Source organism: Panthera uncia, chromosome D4, assembly GCF_023721935.1.
Source record: "Panthera uncia isolate 11264 chromosome D4, Puncia_PCG_1.0, whole genome shotgun sequence".
NCBI lineage: Eukaryota > Metazoa > Chordata > Mammalia > Carnivora > Felidae > Panthera > Panthera uncia.
Window position 1 is genome coordinate 83,198,796 of NC_064807.1, and position 25,417 is coordinate 83,224,212.

Sequence of the window (25,417 nt, forward strand, 5' to 3'; positions counted from 1 at the left end):
ATCGAGTCCTATGTCAGGCTCCACGCTAGGTGTGGAATCCGTGCTTGGGATTCTCTCTCTCCCTCTCTCTCTGCCCTTCCCCTGCTGGTGCACGCACTCTCTCAAAATATATAAACGTTCTTTTCAACAGGGATTCAAAGAAGTATCTACTCAAGACAAAAACTTTTTAAAATGTGGTCTATAAGAACTTAAACCTGGTAAGATTTTTTTTTTTAATAGCTTAGGTACATTTTATTGGTTTTCTTTCCGAACTGTTTAGCTTATAGTTAATTCTAACCAGTAGCTGGCAATGTGGGTGTGAAATTGTGCAATCTCTTAAAAAGGATTCTTGAAATATAAGATACATACAGTGACAATTAATAATAATGCAAAATTAATCTTATATGTTTACTTAATAGTGCTTTTTAAGTGTGGGTGTAAGGAACACTGTATCATTCTAAAGGGCAAATCTTGCTTGGAGATTATAGATACTTAAAGTTTTTTGACATTTTTATTAGAAATATGGGGTGCCTGGGTGGCTTAGTCAGTTGGGAGGCCGACTACAGCTCAGGTCATGATCTCACAGTCTGAGTTCGAGCCCCGCATCAGGCTCTGTGCTGACAGCTCAGAGCCTGGAGCCTGCTTCGGATTCTGTGTCTCCCTCTCTCTCTGCCCCTTCCCTGCTTGCTCTCTGTCTCTCTGTCTCTCTCTCTCTGTGTGTCTCTCTCAAAAATAATAAACATTAAAAAAATTTTTTTTAAAGAAATATAATTTTGGGGGCGCCTGGGTGACTTAATCGGTTGAGCATGAGACTCTTGATTTCAGCTCCCATGGTCTCAGGGTCATGGGATTGAACCCCGCATCGGGCTCTATGCTCAGCTTAAGATTCTCTCTCCCTCTGCCTCTCTCCCCCACTCAAGCTCTCAATCTCTCTCTCTCTCAAAAAAAAAAGAGAGAGAGAGAAATATAATTTTAAATACATTTAAAAATTTTTTATATTAAAGAATAGTATGGGCAATAGAGAATGGCCCAAAAAAGGAGAGAGAAAAAGAAGAAAGATCACGCTAATAAACGTCAATAAAACAAAGAGAAGAAACAACGCAAAAGTAAAAGAAACAGGAAACGTAACACAAGATGTCAAATGCAAGACAATTATTAACAACTGTAAAAAATTCAACAGGATTACATTCTCCTATTAAAAGACAAAGATTCTCAGGTTAAGTAAAAAAGAAAAATCCAACTCTCTTCTTGGTTCAGTTATCTCCTGATGAGTAACAAGTCACCCCAAAACTTAGTGGCTTAAAACAACTGATGAACTGTTAGTTCTCACGATTCTGTGGGTCAGGGATGCTAGCAGGGCCTTATTGAGGTCTTTGCTCCTTGGGTCATGGTCTGAGGTCACCCAGCTGCATTCTGCAGGTGGCGGGGCTGGGCTGGACTCTCCAAATACACTTCAGTCACATGTATGGAACCTCGTGCTTCTCTACCACGGCCTCTCTTTTTCTAGACATGCTTCATCATTTAATGTTAGAGCCTGATCCTGAAAGTATGGTGACTGTCTGCCCAAACACAAGTGGAATTTACCTGGCCTGTTAAAGGCTAGATCTGGAACTGACCAACGTCACTCCCTCTGATTTCTATTGATCAAGGGCCCGATACAATGCTGATTCAGGGAAACGGACCCTACCTCCAGGTGAGTGGAAGGACTCGGCTTACAGGGAAGGAAAGAATTTATGGTAGCCACCTTTGGCTGTCTCTTTGGAAACTGTCTACAATCGTCCTTTATAAGAGATCCATTGAAACTTGAATAATTATGAAAGATTTAAAATAGGTAAATATAGGGGTGCATGGCTGGCTCAGTCAGTGGAGCATGTGACTCTTGATCTCAGGGTCATGAGTTTGAGCCCCATGTTGGATGTAGAGCTTGCGTAATAAATAAATAAATAAATAAATAAATAAATAAATAAATAAATAAATAAAATCAAGAAATGTATTTTGAGAAAATTCGAATAGAATAAAGACAGTGGCAATGTTCACATTTTTAAAGGTGTAATTTAAGGGGGAGAGCATTAAATGAAACTGAAGGTTATTTCTTAACTGACAAAATTTGTCCAATCATCAAGAAAATGTAATAATGGCCATCTATTGAACACTCCCATGGATAATTCTATTTAATCTCACAACAATTCTGGGAGGTCGGTGCTATTCTTTTCCCCATTTAATTTGGGGATAAGGAAACTGAGGCTTAGAAATACTAAGTAAGCAAGCCATCCGCACGTACATATTTTGTAAAAGGACAAACCAAGATTCAGATGCAGAGAACCTAACACCATAGTTCCTACTCTTAATCACTAAGCAATTGACCAATTATTAATCTGGATCAGACACATGGACAAGTATGCTGAAAATAATATATATAACAAAAACTGAAATATGAAGAGATTTTTACAAAACCACAACCAGATTAGGAGATTTTAAAACATCTGTCTCAGAACTTCACTGATCAGATATTTTAAAAATCATATAGACAACCTAAATAACAAAATTAACAAGATCGTTTTAATATATCTAGATGGATCTTCAACAGGGAATACCTTTTCCCCCAAATGCTCACAGAACATAAAAACACATTGATTAAGTAATGAGTCTCAAAGTAAACCTCAATAAATTCCAGACAGTAGAAACTACAATTTCTACAAATCAATAATAAAAAGACAAATGACTAAACAGCAACAACAACAACAACAAAAAAATGGGCAAAGAATAAGAAGGAACAATTTACAAATGAGGATATATAAATGACCCAAAATATATGAAAAGATGATCTAACCTCACTAGCCAACAAAGAACTTGAAATCAACTCAACAAGATATCTTTTTTCACCCAGAAGATTAGGAAAAAAATTTAAAAATTGGATATCAGTTGTTGGTATAAGGGAAGGATTTTGTATCATGCTTATGGACTGTAAATTGATATGGTCATTTTAAAGAACAATTTGGGAGTATCAGTTAGTAGTTTAAATATATGTGACTATGTTACACAGCAACTCAATCTGCAAAATCTACACTGGGCTTCTTCTGGTGCTGGCCAAGATAAAGTGAGCCACTTTGGCCGATCTTTCTCTCTGATTACGAGGAAAGGTCTGGACAAAAGGCAAATGGCAATTGCCTGAAGACACTGAAATTGGCAAGGGGGCCAAAAACTTGAAGGTTGACTCTTACGGGGTACGTTTTTAGGGTTTTGTTCCTCTTTTATCATCCAGCTTTCACCAGCCCTGCATCAGGCTCTGCAATGGGATTCATCCCATCTCCCCCTCTCTCTCTCTTTCTGTCCCCGGTTCGTTCTCTCATGCTCTCTCTCTCAAAAATAAATAAATAAACTTAAAAAAAAAAGAGTAATCCATCATTACGGGGTTTATTCTTGGAAAGCAAGGTTAGTTTCACTCAAGAGTGGGAGTTTGGGAAGCAAACTGTCAGGTTCTGAATCTGGCTTCACCACTTACCAGGAACTGGCTGGGTGACCCAGGTAAGTGCTGTGGCCTCTCCGTGATTGTTCCCCAGTTTATAAAAATGTAAATAATAGCATGTGGTTCAGAGGGATGGGAGGATTAAATTAATTTGTTTGACAAACTTAGCCAAGAATTGGTACGTAGCAAGCGCTCAACAATGGCTAAACATTAGTATTAATTTTAAAAATAATTTTAGGGGCACCTGGGTGGCTCAGTTGGTTAAGCGCTCGACTTTGCCTCAGGTCATGATCTCGCAGTTCCTAAGTTCGAGCCCCACATCGGGCTCTGTGCTGACAGCTCAGAGCCTGGAGCCTGCTTTGGTTTCTGTGTCTCCCTCTCTCTCTGCCCCTCCCTAGCTCATACTCTGTCTCTTTCTTTCAAAAATAAACATTAAAAATAAAATAATAATAATTAAAAAAAACCCTTGATGATGTAGTTGGCAATTGGCTTGAGCTCTCCATTCAGGCCAACTTCTCAACCAGGGGTCAACTAAATGCCTTAATTTCTGAGTGGGAGGAATAGGGACGAAGGGGGAACAGGGCAGGAAACGCAAGGGGCAAGAACGGCCCTCTGTTCCCAATATTCTTCCAGCCCAGCCTCCCTAAACTGGTTTTACAAAATTAGTATCAAATAAACTAGGGGATTCTTAGAATTGTTGCTCTTAGCCTAGAAGTCTCAGCCAGCCGTAGAACTCAGAATCATCCTCATGGATACTTAAGTCACAGCAGCAAACAACTCCCAGGAGGCAGTCTGCTGTCTCCTGGTAGCACAGGGACATATTGGGCGCTACAGTCAGACCCTGGGAGCCCCCAGCCTGCTGGCTGCACAGTCTCATCCTGTTTCTTCCACCATCAGGTGATCCTATGGTTTATTTACCCAATGGTAAATATCTTGAACCACACTTAATGCATTGTGGTGGACTTTATGCAAATTTAAAACCAGAAAACTATATGACCATCTTCACAGATACCTAAAATTCATTTGATCAAATTCAACTTCTACTTCCATATTTAAAAAGAATTTTTTTGAATGTTCACTTATTTTTTAGAGAGACAGAGAGAGACACAGAGCACGAGCAGGGGAGGGGCAGAGAGAGAGAGAGACACGCACAGAATCTGAAGCGGACTCCAGGCTCCGAGCTGTTAGTACAGAGCCCAACACAGGGCTCTAACTCACAAACCGCGAGATCATGACCTGAGCCGAAGTTGGATGTTTAACCCACTGAGCCACGCAGGCGCCCCTACACTTCTTCTTCTTCTTCTTTTCTGTTTTTAAGAAAATTCTGACTAAACCAGAAATTGAAGAAAGTCATCTCACCGTGATAAAACTATTGGTGCCCTTCCCCCACCCCTGCCCAGCAAATTCCTTTCCCAGAAATCACAGCAAACATTGTACTTGCTGGTGAAACCTTAGAGCAGCAGTGCTAGCACTATCCTCTTAGAACACTGTTGCAGGAGATGTTAAACAAAGCGGGACAAGAAAAGGTCGATGGTCAAATCAGTCAAAGATATGTTACTTAGTCTTGGACATTCACAAGGCATATTAGCATCATATTTTCAGATTGCAGAATTAAAGAAACAGATTTGTCTCTGTTTTCCTCCACATATTCCAAAGTTATTTGGGCCCAGCACACTTCTTTTCTCAATAAAGCTGCCAGCATCTTGCAGGCCAGCGGATGTCAGTTTTGGAAACATCACGATAGACTCTTCCTACTCGAGGTAGCAACATTTCTGTCTGCTGTCACTCCTGTTCCTTGACTTCATTCTGAAGGTTCCAGCCAAGACAATAAGACAACAAAAAGAAAGAAGGGGTAGACAGCTCTTCAAGGCAGAGGCAAAATTATCATTATTTGTAGATGGAGTGTTTGCCCTGAGAAGGCAAGAGGATAAGATGGAAAACCACAGGAACTAATTAGAGCATTGAATACAGAGGACAACAGCAGGTGATAAATACACCAGGATCGATGTCTGTCCTCTACACCAGCAATAACAAGTTGGAAAGCACCAGGGGATAAAAAGAATGCACTTAGCAAAATATGTGCAAAGATATATGTCAAAGTTGGATGAAGGACATTAAAAAAAAAAAAAAAAACTCGAATCAATGGAGAAACAGATCCCGGGCTTGGGCTGTATTGCAAAATTGTCAATCTTCCCTCAAGTAATCTATAAATTTGATGTGATTTCAACAAAATCTCCACGGGACACTTTTATCTTGAGAAATTGGTCCTGTAGTTCATCTGGTAGAGTAATTGCCCAGAATGGTCAAGAAATTTGGGAAGTAAAAGGCTATGATGGGGGACTTGCCTTACCAAGTTAGTTTCAGTCCTATAAAAATTAACTAAAATACTGATAGGGAATTCGGCAAATATCAACAGAGCTCTTTAAAAAAAAAAAAAAAAAAAGGCACAGCAACAAAACACCCAAGTATCTGTGGTGGTTCTGTCATGGCTTTAGGAGTTGCAAAGTTGGATTATCTGACGGAATCCAGATCAAAGGTGAACACGCAGACCTCGGACAGGGCAGGAAGCAGGGCTGTGCCAGGAGGATCAGCAGCGACCTATGGACCTCCCCAGACCAGGTGCTCATCCCTGGTCCCACTAGACATGGCTGGTATTCAGGAACTTACTTCCGGTTGGAGAAAGGAACAACTTTCTGACAAGAAGCATGTAGGTACCTCGATGCCCCAAAAGATGCCTCCACCCTGACCTCACTCGTGATCTTCATAGATACATCCAACTCTAGCGTGAAAAAAACCGGGCACAGGATCTCCCCCTCCCCCATCTCCCGCCAACCTGGTCCTTCACCAAGGGTTCTCTGGTTCTGAAAGATACCCTCATATTCCCAGGCAGACAAGTCAGAAGCCAGAGGTCCCCTGACCCCTCTGCTCTCTTCCATCCCACACGTCCAACCTGCCATGGAGTCCAATTGATTTTATGTCCTAAATACTTCTAGAATCTATCCACTTTTGTCACTCTCTATCACTGCCACCCTAGTTTAAGGAATTGTCATCTTTCACTTCTTTGTAGTGCCACCTGCCACACTATTCACCACACTGCAGCAGTGACCTTTAGCAAAGGCAAAGCTGATCAAGTCCCTTTCCAGACTCTCCCGCAAGACCAGCAAGTCTCTGTAGGCGGGTCTATCTCATAACCATGAGATCATGACCTGAGCCCAAATCAAGAGTTGGACACTTAACCAACCGAGCCACCCAGGCGCTCCGATTTGTTGTATAATAATTTTAAGGCAGCTTTATTGAGATATAACTTGCATATTTATGTTTATTTTGTATTGTTGAGACAGCACAAGCAGGGTAGGGGCAGAGAGAGGGGGACAGAAGATCCAGAGCAGGCTCTGCGCTGACAGGCTGACGACAGCAGCAAGCCGGATGTGGGGCTCGAACTCACTCACCTGAGATCACGATCTGAGCTGAAGTCAGACGCTCCATCGACTGAGCCACCCGGGTGCCCCAGAACTTGTATATTTATAAAATTCACCCCTTCCTGGCGTATAGATCTATGAGTTTTCATAAACATACAGCTGTGGAAGCAGCACCTCAATCAGGACATAGAATTTTTCTACCACCCCAGAAAGTTCTCTCATGCCCCCTAGGGTCAATCCCCCCCCACCCAAGTCCCTGGAACCACCGATCTGATTTCTGCGATTAGAGTTCTGCCTTTCACAGAATGCCGTATAAATGGAACCTGTGGCATGCAGCCTATTAAGTCTGGCTTCTTTCACTTAGTCATTGTATAATAATTTAATGTGTGTCTTCCCTGCCAGTGGGTAAAGCTCTGAACAGTGAGGGACCATGTCTGACTCAGTAGCTACCACATCACCAAAGCCTACCATGGTGTTTCTCAACCTTTTTTTTTTCTTTCATTATTGCTCCTCTAAGGAGAAATTTTTAATTTAATTTAAATTCTCCCTGATGGGAGAAATTAAATACTAAGGGATAAGATATTGTTGAGTAGGCTTGAGCTTTGGAGGGCCACAAAACGTTGTCATAGCTAAATATTTTTCACCTACCAAGAACGAATTTTCACACCTGGGGGGGGGGGGTGATACCACCCCCCCCCACCGTTGAACGTGCATGACCTAACACATAGTAGGTGCTCAACAAAGGTCTGTCAATGAATGAGAGACCACTTGCAGACATTGCCACATGGTGGTGCTTCCCAGCTCATTTCATTGGAAGATTCTGCTGGTTTCAAGCAGGGCTAGGAGTGACCGTCCACCCACATACAGAAACACCCACCCCCCCGCATTCCGCTCTTGAAAACACCACCAGGAACTGCAAAGTGCCATGTTAGTGGCTTCAGAAGTGAGGCCAGCATCTTTGTACTCAGAACACAATCAGATCTGTGCTTTTCCAAGTCCACTCTGGCTCCAGAGAGGGAGAGGGATTAGAGGAAGCAAGATAGAAGTGGAGAGAGCAGATAAGAAACTGATTAGTGATGGCAAGAAATTAGTGATGGCAAGAAAACTGACTGCTGGTGATTAGTGATGGCAAGAAATAGAGACAAATGGATGTTCTTGAGAATAACATCAAGTAGAATCAACAGAACCTAGTGATGAGTTAGTTGTGGGAAGGGGAGAATGTGGACATCCATATTTCTAGCCTGCATATCCAGGAAAATGGTGGTACCACCCACTGAGCTCAGACCCCTGATTGCAGGAGGCTGAAGGTGACACATGAAGTTTAGTTATAGACTCTTGAGGCTGAAGTGGCTTTGGGTTATTCAAGTGCAATGTCCAGATGGCTGTTGGATATACAGGTGAGAAGTTCAAGAGAGCTATCTGGGCTGGAAGTAAGGATTTGGGAATGGTCAATGTGGATGGTCTTCCAGGCCACGGGAGAGTGTACAGCATGGGAAGAGGCTTGACTTCCCCTGGGAGTCCTTCCCATGGGAGAGCATGGGAAGATGCACCATCAAGGCCAGACCCCTGGAGAACAGCAACACTGATGGATACCCCACCGGGAGAGAGGCACAATAGTGCAATTAAACATGACTCTAGCCCTAACATTTAGGTTGTGTCTAGTTTTTTGTCACTGTTACTGTTTGTTTTGGGGTTTTGCTCGTATAAACAATACTGTCATGAACATCTTTGTGCAGAAAGCTTTTTTTTTTTTGCATATAGGATTGTATATAGGATTTTGCATATAGGATTATTTTCTCAGGACAGATTCTTAGAATAAGGATAACTAGATTAAAAGATAAAAACAGTTGTGACTATTGACGCATTCTGCCACACTGCCTTGCAAAAGGTTATCAATGTGACCTCTTGTCATCAAAGTATGAGAGCATGCTGTCATCAGTATGGGTAGTCTTTAGTCTTGTTCTTTTAATCTGTGCTAGTTTGATAGGAAAGGAAGGAAGGAAGGGGGGAGAGAGAGAAGAAGAAAGTCGGGGGCAGGTGGACGGACCCCACAAGATTTGGTGACTAATGAGACATGGAGAATGGCAGCCACAGAGAAGCCGAGGGTGAGTCTTAGGCTGTCCACTTGGGTGGATGCTGGGATGGACAATTAGGAGGAGAAACTGGTTTGACACAAAGGTAATGATTCAGTTTCGGCTTCTTTGAGTTTGAGGCACATGCGATGTCAGAGTGTCAATCCTGTTGACGCATCTGAAGCTCAGACAGGAGACAGGTTCCAGAAGGAAATGGCGGCCATAGCAGCTCCTGATCCCGTAGTGGAGTGGAATGGCGCAGTGCAGAGGGCACATTTCAGGGAATCCAGGACCCCGCTTTCCATCCTCTCGGCTCCCCTCTGATTTCCGCTGCAGCTGCAGCGGACAGTTCCATACAAGCTCGGGCTCCCCTGGAGCTGCCAGTACAACTTCAAGTGCACTCCACACGCTTCTCCCTTCTCCGGCGCCCTGGCTGCGTGCTCGGCCTGCACTCAAGTGCCACCTGGAAATGTAGGGAATCCGTGCCCCTGCGGACACCCTCCCCCAAAGGACGCAGGAGCCAATGGATCCGTGTTCTGCCCCCATCCTTCAGGGAGATAGTCTGGGGAGGCATTCTGTACACTTCACCAGAGCCCTGGAGGAGTCGGCTCCTGCTACAGGCCGCGGTAACCTCAGTAATGCATCCTTACGCTCCCTGCCCCCTCACTCCTGCCTCCTGGGATCACAGCCCAAATAAACTACTTGCACCCCGGTCCTTTTCTCAGACTGTGCTACAGGAGGCTGCAGGACCCCCCTGGCCTCCACTCTCTTTCCTGCCAGGCAGACTCATCACTGGGCTGGGCAGCTTTACCTTCTCCCTCTGGTGGGGCCGGCTTTTGGGAGGGCAGGCAAACAGCTGGGAAAACAGCCTGTTGGTGAGGAGAACTTGTCAGGACCCATTGGCACCTTGGTATCATTAAGAGTGACAGGTTCCTGTCTCTCCATCTGTACCGTGTTGGACACAGAGGGGACCAGCCCTGTTTTTTTCAGCAAGGATGGTGGCACCCCCAGGCAAGGGTTCAAGAAATTCATTTTACTCGTTTGCTTATCCCTATATCTATTTATTTATCCAACAATTATTTAGCAAGCACCTACTGTTTGCCAGGCTACGTTCCCAGCGAAAAGCCCTGGGATCCCTTCCCCAAACTCTGGTGATTCTTCTCTTGGCCACCCACGAAGGGAGCCGTGTTTACGCCACACAGGACTCCTCTCTGGCCAGAGGTGAATTCTGACCAAGCTGGGCAATGAGATTCTGTCTTGGGCATATGGACCTGGGACAGCAGAACATTGGTCAGCAAGGTGATGGGGATGGAACAACAGGAAGTGTCCCTCCAGACAGGGGTGACCGTTTCCCGTGTGCAGGACTGGGCAGAGAAAGACAGGGTGCAAAGGGAGAAGCAGAGGGAAGAGGAGAGGGAAGTACATGTTTCTGCCCTGGTTCCAGAGCCTCCATGTGCCCAGTACCGGCTGCACACCCTGCCCTCTGATCCCATGAAAGATTCCTATATCCTTCTCAGGATGCCTCCCTCTTCCCATAAGCAAATTTGCGTCCGTTTCTGTTACCTAAGAGCAAGCAGGCTCCTGGGCTTCTGTTCCTTTCTCCCTAACCCCTTACCTCTCCTACCTCCCCGCATCATGGTTGCCAAGCGCCTGGGCCTCACTGATCAGAAAGCATCTGAGGACCAGGTCAGTGGAATGACTTGGGGCTAGGGATAGCCCATGGCCTGCCTTGCAGTGCACTCACTCTCTGAGCCTGAGTTCCAATCCTCCCGCTCCCAGTCAAGTCTTTTGAGGAGACTACATCTGGCCTAAGGCCCCAAAGGTCACCATAAAGAAAAGAAGGTAGGGGCAGAAAGACCCTTTCTTTAGCAGGCTGATCGAGATTTACCTGCACATTACTGAAATCCTGACCCTAAACTCTCTCTACAGAGCCCAAGTCTTTATAAAACAGTGTCCTGGAAGGTGTATGGTCTCAATGCTCTCCATGGATGAGGTCAAGAAAGGAAGGCGGGTCTCCAGTCCAGGACTCTGCTCTCCTGGCGGGTGATCAATGCCCCTGCCATCTTCCCTGCTCTGTATAGCCTCGCTTGCTGGTGAGCAGGGCCTCACCCAAACCCAGAACAGCCTTTATCGTCCTCTGAATGTCATCCCAGCCCAGCCTCACCAGTGCAAACGGATCACCTGTCCTTGCCCAACTGCAACAGCGCCACCTTCAGGCCATCTTGGACAAATGTATTTTCTGAACCCCACAGGGATTACAATCCTTTGGGCAGGGAGGCACGATGGCAGGGGCTGGGTTTACGTTGCAAACTGATGGCGTTGGGCACTTCTCTAAGCCCTGTTATAAAATGGGCATGGCAATAGCTTGAGGAGTGGCTATGAAGACAATGTAAGATGGTCACATATCACACCCAGAATGCGCCTAGCACCCAGCCAGTGCCCAGTGGCTGGTTCTCAGGTTCAATAACATGCTTGTTGCCTTGGTGTGAAAACCACCAAACAACCAACAATTTCTGGGTCTTATTAAAAATTTATAGAAGTCCTCGGCCCCCTTTTCTGTCATTCTTTGCTTTTTTGCTTTGGATCTCAGAGGCACAGAATTCGATTGCTCACGTGGTCAGTTCAGCTGGCAGTCGTTATTGGGCACACATGGGTCCCCTTGTGTATTTGCTTTGTTTTTGTCTTTTCATCTCCCTTCTCCAACTGCCTCCCTTCCCTTCCCCCTCTCCCCCCAGGCAGACATTCTTAGGTTGTCAGTGTTTGAGTGTGTAGGACCATGAAAATATATATTGCAACATATATAAGTAGTATTTGCCAGACATCTTTTTTTGGCATTACATTTTTACGATCTGCCTGTGTTAATACACGTCATTCTAATTCATTCCATTGAACTGTCTGCATGATGTTCATCATTTGCATACGCCACCTGTGATTTATCTATCCCTTTATGAGTCGGCTTTTTGGTCGTTTCCATCCCTTGACTATTACCCGCAAATGCTTCGAGGAACATCCTTGGGCAAGTCTCTTTGCCTACCTGTGTGAGAGATGTTTTGGAGTATGTGCTCAGAAGCGGAACTGCTGGGAGCGCCCGGGTGGCTCAGTCAGGTGAGTGTCCGACCTTGTCTCAGGTCATGATCTCATGGTTTGTCGGTTCGAGTCCCGTGTCGGGTTCTGTGCTGACAGCTCGGAGCCTGCTTCTGATTCTGTGTCTCCCTCGCTCTCTGCCCCGTCCCCACTCATGCTCTGTCTCTCTCTCTCTCGTGCTCTCAAAAATAAATAAACATTTAAAAAAGAGTGGAATTGCTGGAGTGTGGGGTCTATGCTCTCCACAATGGCCCCACCGGCTCAAACTCCTACTAGGACGAGGGTTCCTATGTCCCCGCATGCCCATCTGGTGGTGACAAAGTAGGGCTTATGGACAGCTCCTTTTGCTGTTCTGCAATGGCCGTCCATCCTGGATGTGCTGCAGAAGGAATTGATGAGGCCTACTCTGTTACCTTTTTTTTTTTTTAAGTTTTTAAAATTTATTTTTGAGAGAGAGAGTGAGAGTTCAAGTGGGGGAGGCGCAGAGAGAGAAGGAGACGCAGAGTCTGAAGCAGGCTCCAGGCTCCAAGCTATCAGCACAGAGCCCCACGCAGGGCTCGACCCTGTGAACCGTGAGATCATGAGCCGAGCTCAAGTCAGACACTCAACTGACTGAGCCACCCAGGTGCCCCTACTCTGTTACCTTTTAAGACAAGTGGCTCCAGCCGCTGGATGTGCCCACACCCCATCACTTGCTATCATCCAGGCACAAAGCACCAAGTTGATCAGAGCCAGCTGAATAAGGGATGGCACCTGAGGCCAAAGACATACCAAGGTGAGTGAGCAGCCCCAAGATGGACCCACAAACTCCATCCATACTGAGAGTGCCAAATCGATCCATCAAACGCAGCGTGCATGCCCCCCACGTCTCTCTAGGAAATAGAAATGTGGGGCAAACAACAGTGATGTAGGTGCTTTTGTTTGGACTGCTGTCCTGAGTCCCCATTAGCAATTTTCTCTGTGGTCTCTGAGGCATGAGGGGCCAGTGAAGTGTGAGACAAACTAGAGTCTGGGACTGGGTGGCGGTGTCCCCTTCGAGCTCACATTTCTCTAAATATCCGAAGTGACTTTGCATATAAGCTTTCTGAGTCATGGGCTCAGGAGTCAGAATATCATGGGTTCAAGTCCCAAATTAGCCATCTCCCGGGACTGTTACATGCGAAGCCTCAAAAATGGTCATCTATTGTTAGTAACAATTCATAAGTCAACATGCTCTACTTTAACAATAACACAAATGACTCCCAGAGAGGTCGAGCCACTTGCAGGAGAGCAGAATTCAAACTCGGGTGTGTCTGTCTCCGTTTGTTACCATTTTCTCAGCAGCCTGACTTCACTGACTGGTTCTCTGCCAGGACCTTGGGCTGCATCCAGCACTGGATGCCTTCAGGAGTCCTCTCCAGGGTGGGGAACGGCCCCCAGGGCTGTCTTGGCACACGTCCCTTAGCGGGTGGGAGGCCCAGGGCAGGCCTGGGCCCAGGCCGGGCTGCAGGAGGCTCCCAGGTGTGGGGGAAGAAGGCGTCCTGGCCGTTCTCCAAGCACATTCGGAGCCAACCCAAGGGAAACCCCAATTCTGTCAGTGCCTGTATGCCTGGGGCACAAGCATTGGAGACATTAAATATTAAACATATCGGCTGGCTTCCAAGCTTGGTAATTAAAACTCTTATTTCATATTTTACAGAGGATGGACGGGGAGGTCATGAGGCTGCTCTAAGAGGTTTCATAGCTCCCTTGTTCACAGACGAAGTGGCTCTTCTGAGGAAAACCTCCCTCTCACTCAGGACCCAGGCTGCCCTATTTATAAAGTGATTTCCTGAGAGGGTGGGGAATGGAGGCCTGGGGGTTTCTAAGGAGGCACCATTCAGGGCTCCCAGCAGGGTCTTTCTACTTCTCCAAAATGGGTCTGTGTGCCTAGGAACCTGCAGAGGGCTCGGCCTCAGGCTCCTCACCCCTGCTGCAATGGCAGCCTGGGAGCTGGAGATGGCTCTAGAAATGGGAAGGGAGAGGAGCTCCAAAGGGGGCGGACTGGAGGGAGGGCCAGAGGGAGGGGAGCCTTCCCTTAGCCTCTAGCGCCATCTGCTGACCAAGTGCTGAACTGCAGCTCTCCCAGAGGCCCGCTGGAGACCAAATTCTAGCTTTGCGCAAGGACTGGGAAAAGAGGGATCAAGGAAAATCAGACCTGGTGCTTCAGGGAACACTTTTAAAGCAAAATTTAGACTTGTGAATTGTTCGTGCCATCATTCTCCAGGGTCAAGGACATGGACTTGGATGTGTGTGGACATAACAGGGTGTGTGTGGTCATTGTGGCCTGTCCTTTGAGTGTTCATTGTGCTGAGCACTGGCCTACATGATTTGCACCGGTTATCTCCCTGTGGGTGCTGTTCTCACATTGCACGCCCATTTTACAGATGCAAACTTAGGCTGAGAGAGGACCCCCAAACCAGATTACCCCCCTGCCCTCACCCCCAGAGTCAATCTTTATTCAAGGCCCCTCCTTTCCACCTCCAAACAAACCAAGAGCCCTCTTCTTTGTCCCATAGTCATTGCTACCTCAAGCACCTCTCAGCTTTCCTTGGACCACTGCAAAAGCTTCCTACTGGGATCTCCCACAAGGATTTTGATGCCTCCCACCTTGCCCTCTCTAATCTATTCTTCACAGAGAGCCATTATGATTTTAAGACGTGAGTCAGATCACACCTGTCCCTTGCTCAAAAATGTTGATAGCTTCCATTACCTTTTAAATAAAATCTAGGGGCACCTGGGTGGCTCAGTCAGTTAAGCGTCGAACTTTGGCTCAGGTCACGATCTCACAGTTCGTGAGTTCGAGCACCGCATGGGGCTCTCTGGTGTCGTTGCAGAGCCCACTTCAGATCCTCTGTCCCCCCCCCCGCCCCTCCCCCACTAGCTCTCGCTCTCTTTGTCTCTCAAAAACAAATAAACGTTCAAAAAACTAAAATAAAATCTAAGCTCCTTGCCATACTCAAAAAGGCCCAAAGAGTCTGGAGGGGTGCCTGGTTGGCTTGGTTGGTAGAGCATGTGACTCTTGATCTTGGGGATGTAACTTTGAACCCCATGTTGGGCATAGAGATTACTCTAAAAAAATTAAATCTTAAAAAAAAGTAAAATCTTAAAAAAAAAAAAAAAGCCCTAGTGGTCTGGAGGTGGGGTTCTCACCAGCCCCATTCATACCCCTCTCCCCTTCTCCCCCTCAGTGCTCCAGCCATGAGGGCACTCAGGTCTTCAAACATGCTAAGTTCTTTCTGACCTCAGCCCTGTTGCCAAGGCTGTTCACTCTGCCCAGGGGGCTGTTCCCTTTACTGCTTCTCCCCTAATTGAAAATTCTCTATGTCATGGGCACTCTTCACAGAGGTCTTAGAGGTGGCCTAATTACATCTTTCCTTGCCCAGGTCACATCAGATGTAGCCTCACAGGATGCTACATCAGGATAAAGTAGAGAACCAGGAGGTTGGCTAGCCATATAAAACAAAACAAACAAACAAAACGAAAACACACAGAAATCCACTTGAATTGGCTAATGCCCCAATTCCATATTTCATACACTGAAAATCAGAAATCCTGTCAGAGCCCAGAGGACCTGGAATCAGGAATGAGAGATCCTCTGGGAAATGAGTGGCCCCTCCTCTTCTTTCTCCCCTCCTCCGCCCCCCCCCCCCCCCCATCTAAAGCCTTTCAGTTACTGGAATACAGATAGACATATAGTTCAATGAAATAGAATTGAGAGTCCAGGCATAAACTTACATGTTTATGGTTAACTATTCTTCAACAATGGTGCCAGGACAATTCAATGGGGGAAAGTTTAACCTTTTCAACAAATGGTGCCAGGACAACTGGACATTCTACATGCAAAAGCATGAAGTTGTACCCCTACCTCACACCATATACAAAAATTAACTGAAAATTGATCCAAGACCTCAAAAGAAGAGGTAAAACTATAAAACTTTTTGAAGAAAATGTAGGTATAAATCTTCATGACCTTGGATTAGGCATTTGTTCCTTGATAACACCCAAAGCACAAGCAACTGAAAAAAAAAGCGGGGGTGGGGAATTGGACTTTGTCAAAATTAAAGCTTTTGTGTTCCAAAGGACACCATCAAGAAAGTGAAAATATTTGCAAATCACATAAATGATAAGGATATAGTATCCAGAATATTAAGAATTGTTATAAATCAACAATAAAATGGCAAATAAGCCAGTTGTAAAATGGCTAAAGGGTCTGAATAGACATTTCTCCAGAGAAGTATACAAATGCACAATAAGCCCATGAGAAGATGCTCAACATCATTAGTCACTAGAGAAATGTAAGTCAAAACCACAAATTACACCCACTAGGCTGGCTACAATAAAAAAGACAAAAAACAAATGTTGGCAAGGATGTGGAGGGATTGGAACTCTTCTATCCTGCTGGTGGGAATGTGAAATGGGACAGCCACTGCAGAAACATTTGGCAGTTCCTCAAAAACTAAGCACAGGGGCGCCTGGGTGGCTCAGTCGGTTAAGCATCCAACTTCGGCTCAGGTCACGATCTCAAGGCTTGTGAGTTTGAGCCCTGCGTCGGGCCCTGTGCTGACAGTTCAGAACCTGGAGCCTGCTTGGGATTCTGTGTCTAGCTCTCTCTCTGCTCCTCCCCCACTCACGCTCTGTCTCTCTCTCTCAAAAATAAATCTTTTTAAAAATTAAAAAAAAAAAAATTGGGGCGCCTGGGTGGCTCAATCGGTTAAGCGTCCGACTTCAGCTCAGGTCATGATCTCGCAGTCCGTGAGTTCGAGCCCCGCGTCGGGCTCTGTGCTGACAGCTCAGGGCCTGGAGCCTGTTTCAGATTCGGTGTCTCCCTCTCTCTCTGCCCCTCCCCTGTTCATGCTCTGTCTCTGTCTCAAAAATAAATAAACGTTAAAAAAATTTTAAAAAGTAACAATAAAAATAAAAATTAAAATTAAGCATAGAATTACCATATGACCCCGCAGTTTCACTTCCAAGTATATACCCAAGAGATCTGGAAAGATGTGATGTCCACGCAAAACTTGTACATGCCCATGCTCTGTGGCAGCGTGATTCTTAATAGGCAAAAGGTAATCAAATGGCTTTTAACAGATGAGTGGGTAAACAAAATGTAGTGTGTCCATACAATGAAATATTATTCAGTGATTTTCTTTAAAAGTACCAACAGTGCTCGCTTCAGCAGCACAAATACTAAAATTAGAACAATACAGAAAAGATCAGCATGTCCCCTGCACGTGGATGCCATGCAAATTTGTGATGCATTAAAAAAAAAAAAAAAGTACCAATGTATGTGACAACATGGATGAACCTTGAAAGCCTTATGCTAAGTGAAAGCAGTCAGACACAAAAGGCCACATATTGTATGAGTCCATTTATGTGAAATGTCTAAAACAGGCAAATTCAAAGAGACAAAAAAGTAGATTAACAGTTTCCAGAGGCTCAAGGAAGGAAAGGATGGGGAGTGATTGCTAATGACACGGGGTTTCTTTTTGGGGTGATGAAAATGTTCTGGAATGCAATAGTGGGGATGGTTGCACAACTTCATGAAGGTGCCGGAAACAGTTGAATTGTACACTTTAAAAACATGAAGCTTACGGTATGCAAATTATATCTCAATTAAAAAACAAAACAAAACAAAAAACTCCCATGGTCCCCGTGACTTTTCACCATCTAACCCTTGCTTACCCTTCCAGCTCTACCTCTGGCTGGTCCTTCCACTGATCCCTTTGCTCAGAGAGGCAGAAACTCTAGGAATGATTTTTTTTTTTTAAGAGAGAGCATGACTGGGGGGAGAGGGGCAGAGCGAGAGGGAGAAAGATGATCTGAAGCAGACTCCATGCTCAGTGCAGAGCCCAACGCAGGGCTCGATCCCAAGACCTGGGACCATGACCTGAGCTGAAATCAAGGTTGATGCTTAACCGACTGAGCTGCCCAGGTGCCCCTAGGAGTGATATTTTAAAGAAAGGATTTAATTTTGAGATTTGACCTTAGACTGTAGACATGAACGAGCAGATTTTCTTTATTTCTTTATTTTTTTAATTTTTAAAGGTTATTTAAACCCAAGTTAGTTAACATATAGTGTAATAGTGATTTCAGGAGAATTTAGTCACTCATCACTTACATGTAACACCCAGTGCTCATCCCAACGAGTGCCCTCCTTAATGTCCCTCATCCACGTAGCCCACTCCCCCACCTCCTAGTTTTCTGGATTTAAGAGTCTCTAATGGTTTTTCTCCCTCTCTCTTTTTATCTTACTTTTCCTTCTCTTCCCCTGTGTTCATCTGTTTTGTTTCTTAAATTTCACAGATGGGTGAAATCATATGATATTTATCTTTCTCTGACTGATTTGAGCAGTTTTTCTGAGTCTGGGCCGGCGTCCACATGGGAGCCTCAACAGCGCCAGAGTAACCTGGCTGCTGCTTCATCCCCGCCCTCCTAACTTCACAGAAAGTTCTAGCAGAGCCAGCCTGTCAGAAGGGCATTCTGAGCAATGCAGCGTCAGCTTCACTAAGCTGGCTCAGCACAGAGCCCCCCACTGCTCTTCTCACCCGCCCATCCAGACTCAACCCTTAAATCTCAACTGCCAGCACGTGGTGTCTCTGGCCCTTCCTCCAGACTTGGGCGGGTCCCTCATCTGGCCGCCATTCAGTCCTGCATATGCGTCTTTATGTGACTGTTTTCCCATGGGCGGCAGTAAAATGACTAGAGCAATGGGCATCTTCTTCTATTCTAACAAAGGTGTTGTTCATAGGCTGTCACAGGGCTGGCTGCGCCTCCTTTTTCTCAAGGGATGGTGGTTCTTTCTGGACCCTGGGCCCCAGTTGGCAGGGACCACATTGGAACAACTCATCGTGGGGTCCCCAACATTTAAAATGAGGCCTGGCACACAGCAGACCTGGCACTCAATGTTTATAAAACAAAGGAATAGGGACACCTGAGTGGCTCAGTCGGTTAAGTGTCTGGCTCTTGACAGCGGCTCAGGTCATGATCTCACAGTTCGTGGGATCAAGCCCCACATGGGGCTATGTGCTGACAGTGTGGAGCCTGTTTAGGGTTCTCTCTCTCCCTCTCTCTCTCTCTCTGTCCCTTCCCCACTTGCACTCTCTGTCTCTCTCAAAGTAAATAAACATGAAAATTAAAAAAAAAAAAGGGGGCGCCTGGGTGGCTCAGTCGGTCGAGCATCCGACTTCAGCTCAGGTCATAATCTCACTGTCTGTGAGTTCGAGCCCCACATCTGTCTCTGTGCTGACCGCTCAGAGACTGGAGCCTGCTTCCGATTCGGTGTCTCCCTCTCTCTCTGCCCCTCCCCTGCTCATGCTCTGTCTCTCTCTGTCTCAAAAATAAATTAAAAAAAAAACATTTAAAAAATTGTTTTAAAGAGTAAATAAACATGAAAAAAACCACAAAGTTATAAATACCTAGGAGACAAAATAGGAGTAGCAGGAAGATGGTGGAGGTGGGGGCCTCAGGCAGACGGAAGAGGCTGCACAGCAGGGTAGTTCAGAACACAGGTTCAAGAGCCAGGCTCCCAGCTCAGTCACTTACCAGCTGTGTGATCTCCAACAAGTTACTTCACTTCTCCGTGCCTCAACTTGCTCATCTTTAAAAAAAGAGATAAGAGGGGCACCTGGGTGGCTCAGTCAGTTGGGCGTCTGACTCTTGATTTTTGGCTCAGCTGGTGATCTCACAGGTTGGAGAGTTTGCGCCCCACATCAGGCTCCATGCTGACAGTGTAGAACCTGCTTGGGATTCTCTCGCTCTCCCTTGCTCTCTGCTCCTCTCCCACTAGAGCACATGTGCTCTCTCTCACACTCTCTCTCAAAATAAATAAATAAATTTAATAAAAATAAAAATAAAAAGAGATAAAAATAGCACCTCCTTCAAGGGGTTAGTAGAAGAATTCATTGGGCTAATGTTAGCAAAATGCTTAGCAGTATACAAGTGTTTGTTGATAGATAGATAGATAGATAGATAGACAGGTAGATAAATGAAGGAAAGGCCAATCATTCCGTTTCTCTCTCAAAGCCAGAGTGAAAGGCAATCCCTCTAGGGAAGCTGCCGCTGGGGTTCCCCATTTGAGCAGCTGGAAGGCAATGTGGCACTTCTCTAAAAATACAGAGGTTTAAAGCACCAAGACAAACGCCCACACTGCTAAGAACATCTAGACTAGAGGGTGTTGCATTAGCATACTGTTAGTTAAGGAATTATAGCTCTTAGGGTACCAGCTTCTGCACAATAAAATGATTTTTAAAACAACATTTTAAAAGGCTGATTAAAACATAATGCTCTGTTTAGTTACTGCCACAAAATGTTTCACTTGCAAATGATAGCCTAGCGGATTTAATTTACTTTCTGCTGACACCCGTATTAGATGTGATGGACCAGGCAGGCTCGGCAAAGGCTGCAGGCTGCAGGCTCCAGAGTGGCGGCGTGCGGATGTGAGCTGGTGAGCATTTTGGGAGAAGGTGGCAGGACCAGGCCTCCCCCCACCCCTGGGCCCTGAGGGCCTCCCAGTGGCCTGCACACTAGTCTTCCCCGTGGAGGACCTGGGGTTTGGTAGAACACCACGTGCTGAGAACACGGACTGAAAACTTGTTTTCCCAGGACCGAGTTCAGCCAACTGATCAGTGACCTCGCTCACATCATGATTTAAAAACAAAACAAAACAAACAAAAAAAAACAAGCCGACATTTACAAACCCGGAGATGTCACTTAAAAGTCTGGCTGTTCTGCTACTTTGGGAAAATGGGGAAAACGAGCGGCACTGCGCTGGTGTCGTCATGGCAACAAGAAGCTGGCATGTGAGAGGTCACGTGCTTTCCAGTTTGTCACAGTCCCTGCCCTTCCCACTGTCTCCCCAGCCGCCAAGTCCAAGTTAGGGGCCTCCTCTCTGCGACCACAGCCCTTAGCTCCCACGCTGTACCGAAATTGCCTTTTTACTTCTCTTTTCCTGCTATACTGCAGACTTCGTGAAGGCAGGAATTGTGGCTGCTCCTCTCCCCACTAGATCCCATAGCCTGGTGTGGGGGCTGGAATATTGCAGGCCCTCAAAAAAACATTTACTAACTGTATCAATTTCCTATTGCTGCCACAACAGATCACTACAAATTTAGCGGCCTAAACACCACAAATTTATTATTTTAAAGCTCTGTAGAGCCATCCTGTAGAGAGAGGGTAACGGTCAAAAGTCTATCTGACATGGATCTCACCCTTCCTAGAACTTCTAGGGGAGGATCCATTTCCTTGCTGAGGTTGTTGGCAGGATTCGATTCCTTGCAGGTTATGGGACTGACAGTTTGCTCGCTGGCTGCCAGCCAAGGGCCATTTCCAGCTTCTGGAGGCCACCCACATTCCTTGGCTTGTGGCTGCCTTCCTCCATCATCGGAACTAGCAAAAGCGGGTTGAGCCCCCTCTAATGCTTCAAATCTCTCCTTTTTCTTCTTCCACCACATCACAGGCCCAGGCAAGAAAGGTTTTTCACTTTTAAGGACTCATGTGTTTAAATTGGGTCCACCCAGATAATTCAGGTTAATCTCCCCACTGCTGGGTCTTCAACCATCATCACACCCGCAAAGTCCTTGTTTCCACGTAAGGTAACATACTCGTGGGTTCTGAGGAATCGGATGTGGACATCTTTAGGGAGCTGTTATTCTGCCTACCACGCTAATGAATGAAAGTTATTGAAACATCAGCCGGATGGAGAAACAGGCATGAGAGGTGTACCCGGCACAGTGTGCTACCTGCTGACAGGAAGGTGGAGGAGTGAGTTAGTGGTCCACAGGGAGGGTGGGGACTTATGGGAGGCAGGAAAGGAAGACTTTTCTCCATCAAGGTAAGGATTACAGTACAACCCTCTGGGGCCAATGAGGAAGCTGGGTCAGGAAGAATTAAAATCCCAGGCAGAACAGCAAGGATGTGGGTTTAACTTCCCTTGGACTAGAAATTTATCTTCCCAGTTATAAACCAGATTTCAGTTAGACTCCTGGCCCTTTAATGCAAATATGGTCAGGGGGGCGCGGGGGGGGGGGGGGGGGGGGGCTCAGTCGGTTAAGCAGTTAAGCCGTTAAGCGGCTGACTTTGGCTCAGGTCACGATCTCATGGTTCATGGGTTCGAACCCCACGTCGGGCTCTGTGCTGACAGCTCGGAGCCCGCTTCGGATTCTGTGTCTCCCCTCTCTCTGCCCCTCCCCCACTCACGCTCTGTCTCAAAAATAAACATTAAAAAAATTTTTTTTAAAAGAAAGGCACTTATTTGTATAGGAAAACTGAAGAAATCAGAGCATGCATAACAGGAATCAAAGAACAAATAAAGGAAGAACTTATGTATAGGATGAAGTTGGTAGAAAAGAGGTCAAGCAATGGCAATCCATGTGATTTGCAAGGAAAAAAAATGGGCACTCCACTGTAGAGCACAGTAGATTGTGTTGAAAGGGATAGTGTGAATAATGAAGTACTTTTTACGAACTGCTTCCAGAGCAGGAAGAGTTACATTCTGAGATTAGAGGATGTGGACCAATGACAGAATTAAGACCAAAGAAGCAAACAAGTTAATGGCAAAGAAACCCTCAACCTCCGAGAAGCAGAAAGAGTAGATTCTCCACGGGAGGAGGACTGGCTGGGCCTTGTCCTGACTCAGGTACCTCATGAGGCACCTGCTCCTTGGGATTCTCCTGGTCATCTCACTCTTCTCACTGGTTGCACCCCGCACCCTTCATAAAGTCAAGCCCAGATACTCTAGGCTTAGAAGATGGGCATTATCAGCAAGAGAGAAGAACCTATGAGGGCCTAACTGTGTAAAAGTGTGTGTGTGTGTGTGTGTGTGTGTGTGTGTGTCTTAAAGGAAGCCAGTCAGTTTTTTTTTTGCCATTGAAACAGTTCTACAGGGGCGCCTGGGTGGCTCAGTTGGTTAAGTGCCCGACTTCAGCTCAGGTCATGTTCTCATGGTTCATGGGTTTGAGCCCCGCAACGGTCTGTGTGCTACCAGTGTGAAGCCTGGAGCCTGCTTTAGATTCTATGTCTCTCTCCCTCTCTCTCTGCCCCCCCCGCTGCCTGTTCTCTCTCTCTCTCTCTCTCTCTCTCTCTCAAAAATAAAATAAAACCATTAAAATACAAATATGATCAGCTGAAAACACCACCTCTTCTCCCGTGGAGAGCTCAGGGAGCTTCTAAGGCACCTGCAAGTAGCCAGGGTGTACCTCTCACTAGTAACCCCTGGACCTAAGTGCCAGGTTATGCTGAATTTGTGCTATATCTATCCCTGTACCTCGCTGTCTCCAGAGGAACTTGACGGTTCCTTTGATGCACACACACACAGACACACACACACACACACACACACCACTCCTGCAGAGCCTTTGTGGGTCTAACAGAATTTATTGAAAGACTAGGATGACAGGGGTGGGGGTGGGGGTTGGGGGGGGTTGGTTAACATCACAAGCATCCAAGCAAAAAAGTCCTTAAATTCACATATTAAATGTCCTTTATCTTAAACGAAATTTCATGCTTCCTGCATCAGAGATTTCTCTGTAGCCACACCACAGAGCCATACCGTCATGCTGTCTCCTCTATCCTTTCCTTCTTGCTCTTTACCCCCCTCCCCTGGACGGGCCCCTCTGAATTCTCCCCATTCTGGGATACAGAGTAATGACGATATGTTGTGCTATTGGCCCTAATTCTAAACCCCTCCCTTATTCCTTTACCAGGTGAGTTTGCAGCTCCCGCCTCACTAGAAGTGGGGTGCACTTTCCTACCCCCTGACTGTGGGCTCAGCCACACGACTTGCTGTGGCCCGTGGGATGCGAAAGGAAACGATAGAGGTAAAAAAACCAAGAAATGTGTTTGCACGGTGCAAGCAGTTGCACGTCTGTATTTCCTGAGAAGCGTTTCCCCTGGGTAGCTACTGTCCCTTCAGCCAGGCGCAGAATGAAAATACACGGGCCGACCTGAGCCCAACCTATAATGAGGAGCCAGGCCCAGATGGACCGCCAGCTTGAAGCAGAGTTGCCCAGTTGAGCCCAGCTCAAGTGAGCCACCCCAGAGCTGACCTGCAGACACATGAGTGAGGATAAATGATTGTTGTTTTAAACCCCTGAGTTTTGGGGCGAGTTGTTTTGCAATAATAGCCAACCAATACAGTCATTAGCTCTGGAAGTGGGGGGGGGGGGGGATGGGTTGCCATCACAAAAGCCTCAACTCTGTGGCATTGGGTTTGGGGCCGGAAATAAGTAGCAAGGAAACACTTACAGAGGCCTGGAAAATGGTGGGGAAACTCTTGTAGGAGACCAGAAAAGGCACCCCGTGTTAAGTAGTGAGAGACAGCTCATAAAACGGTTGTACACGATGAGGCGAATAGCAGCAAATTTGCCTAAAGTACTTTTAGAGTTGGGGGAAGACATCTAGAGGCAAAAGGTGGAACATAGGGCTTTACTGCTACTAGATACATGTAAAAAGGTCCTACCACAAGAAAGAGATACACTCAACAAACTGCGGTACATCCATATAATGGAATACCACTTAGCAATAAAAAGGAATAAACTACCAAAGCCACAGCAACATGGATTAATCTCAAATGCATTATGCTAAGTGAAGGTTAAAAAGGCTATATTCTAGGCACTCCTGGGTAGTTCAGTCGGTTGAGTGTCTGACATCGGCTCAAGTCATGATATTGGGGTTCGTGAGTTCGAGCCCTGCATCGGGCTTGATGTTGTCGGCACGGAGCCTGCTTTGGATCTTCTGTCCCCTTCGCTCTCTGCCCCTCCCCTGCTGACACTCTCTATCTCAAAAATAAACAATGCCCTTTTTTTAAAAAAAAACTACATACTATATCATATACGATTCCGTTCTGGAAAAGGCAAAAGTATAGGGACAGAAAACTGTTCAGTGGTTGCCAGGGCTGAGGAGTTGGCTACCAAAGGGCATTAGGGAATTTCTCCAGTAACTGGATCTCTTCTACTTCTTGATCATGGTGGTAGTTACATTATGGTATGCGTTTGTCAAAAATCATAAGACTATACTCCAAAAGGGGTAAATTTAACCGTAAATTGTACCTTCATTAAAAGATGGGAAGATCTAGGGGCTCCTGGGTGGCTCAGTCGGTTGAGCATCTGATGGGCTCAGGTTATGATCTCATGATTCGTGAGTTTGAGCCCCATGTCAGGCTCTGTGCTGACAGCTCAGAGCCTGGACCATGCTTCTGATTCTGTGTCTCCCTCTCTCTCTGCCCCTCCCCTGCTCGCATTCTGCCTCTATCTCTCTCAAAAATAAATAAGCATTTAAAATTTTTTTAATTAAAAAAAAAATGAAAGATCTATCTGCCCTAGTCATGATAACATAAATTGTGCTAAAATAGTAAATACCCAACTCCAAAGTTTTAGAAGCTTATA

The 25,417-nt window shown here is 45.9% G+C and overlaps 1 non-coding gene across 1 annotated transcript; it reads left to right on the top strand.

Moving 5' to 3' along the window:
* The first annotated feature begins 17,201 nt into the window (after nucleotides 1–17,201).
* LOC125927999 (U6 spliceosomal RNA) lies at nucleotides 17,202–17,308 on the top strand. Its single transcript, XR_007459528.1, has one exon. It is a non-coding gene; the product is annotated as a U6 spliceosomal RNA (small nuclear RNA).
* The last annotated feature ends 8,109 nt before the right edge of the window (nucleotides 17,309–25,417 follow it).